Genomic DNA, 1749 nt, shown 5'->3' on the forward strand with positions numbered 1-1749 from the left:
GCCGTGGAGGTCGCGTGTCGGAGGCAGCGTGCGAGCGCCGGGAGGTCGCGTGTCGGAGGCAGCGTGCGAGCGCCTGGAGGTCGCGTGTCGGAGGCAGCGTGTGAGCACCTGGAGGTCGCGTGTCGGAGGCAGTGTGCATGTCATTCTCCGCACGTGGCACCTGCCCAGATGTTTTCAGGGGGAAAGTGGAGGCCTGGTCAGCACCGGTTGGGGGAACCCTGCACCGTGCTGGCATTCATGCCCAGCCCATGTCTTGGCACAGGTAGAAGTAAGCTTGCATTAACACGATGCAGGAGGACAAGAGGTTGCCACAGGCTACTGCGCTCGTGGGCCATGGATCTCCTGCCCATGTCTGACCTGGGGGGTCCTGCCTGCCAAGCCGATGACACCTCAGCTGTGAACGTCCCCGCCTGTCCTGGGGGTGCCAGTTCTCCAGCCCCTTCCTGCGGTTCCCTGCTGGGCACCGGTTTGCAGGAAGGGCTACAGCCGCTCAGGTTTGCCCTTTGGGGCATAGTAGGGCTGGGGGTTCGGGGTAAGGTTATAAGGGGCATCTCGCAGCACGGCCTGCTGTCGGTCACACGTACCTGCCGGTGGAGCCAACTGGAGTCAGTGCGGACATGAGCACGCGGTTTGGCTTCCCTCGCTGCTGTCTGCCCGCCTGCCTCTGCTCCTACACCCCCGTCTGTCTGTCTGTGTCTGCTCCAACACCCCCCCTCTCTTTCTAGACGCACGCCTGTCTGTCCCGATCCAGATTGCGTCGAGTCCTGGAGCCGCGGGGCTGGCAGGCAGCTCCAGAGCTCACATCTAGTCCAACCGCTTTGGACTGTGCAAACCGTCCCAGACAAACCCATCGTCCAAACTCTTTGTAAAACTACCATCAGCCTCGACATAACATCAGACCCCCTAACCTGCTGCAGAGAAAGCAGAGGAGCTGCAGCGGCCAACCTTCTGCTTCTATAAAAGACTATTAATATACACTCGGGAGACTGAGGTTGGGCCTCCGCTGCAGAGGAAGGCGAAACTCCTCCGTCTGTCCCATGACTAGAGGGGGAAATTCCTTCCTGACCTCAAGGCAGCATCGGGTTGACCCCAAGCAGAGGGGCAAGATCCTCTATCCAGGACCCTCTGGCTTAGACCCCAGCAGGAGCATTGGCACAGCCCAGCCTGGGCTGCTGCCAACACCCCCCACCCCCCGACACATGTAGGAGAAAGGGGTAGGGGGACAACCAGCAAAGGCCAAAAGCCTGGGAAATCCCCATAGCAAAATACAGGCATCACTACACCCGACTGGTGACTGTTCACCCTCTCCAGGGGTGCAAAGTGCCCCCCTTTCCCTGGCATCTGCCCCGTGCCGCCCTGCTCTAACCGGGAAGAAGTTTGTCTTTTCTCCAATCTAACCCAACTTTGCCCCAGGCAGGGTTAGAGGGTGTTTCCTGGTGGACACTGACCCATCCTGACGTTCCCCCTTAATTTTTATTCCAAAAATTCAGGGGGAGGACCGGGGAAGACGCCCCCCCAGTGCATGGCGGGGAGCCTGTCCCTTCCTCTCTGCACCCTGGCCCCCATCCTCTCCCATGTGCCGCGGCTCTGCAGCCTGTCCCTGTGCTGCCGCCGGCGCTGAGTGCTTCCCTAACACAGTCCAGATGGAGCGGCCCTGTCCTTCCCGAGAGATCTTATCGGGGAGTTGTTCTTGGCCCCGGTGGCACCAGGCGCGCAGGGGCCGGAGCCCGGGGCTGCCTCGCGGCGGCG

At 61.4% G+C, this 1749-nt stretch overlaps 1 protein-coding gene across 6 annotated transcripts in view; it reads left to right on the forward strand.

The window, feature by feature from the left end:
* Window positions 1-1749, forward strand: part of CBFA2T3 (CBFA2/RUNX1 translocation partner 3) — a 58032-nt gene that overhangs the window by 34079 nt on the left and 22204 nt on the right. Inside the window, exon 1 of one of the 6 annotated variants that reach the window (XM_025209132.1) lies at window positions 62-79. The exons of the other annotated variants lie outside the window; for them this stretch is intronic. The gene's annotated coding sequence lies outside the window, so the exon portion shown is untranslated. Of the gene's footprint in view, window positions 1-61; window positions 80-1749 lie in introns of those variants that run through there. 6 annotated transcript variants of the gene reach the window in all.

The sequence above is a fragment of the Alligator sinensis genome, unplaced genomic scaffold (assembly GCF_000455745.1).
Source record: "Alligator sinensis unplaced genomic scaffold, ASM45574v1 scaffold255_1, whole genome shotgun sequence".
Classification (NCBI taxonomy): Eukaryota; Metazoa; Chordata; order Crocodylia; family Alligatoridae; genus Alligator; species Alligator sinensis.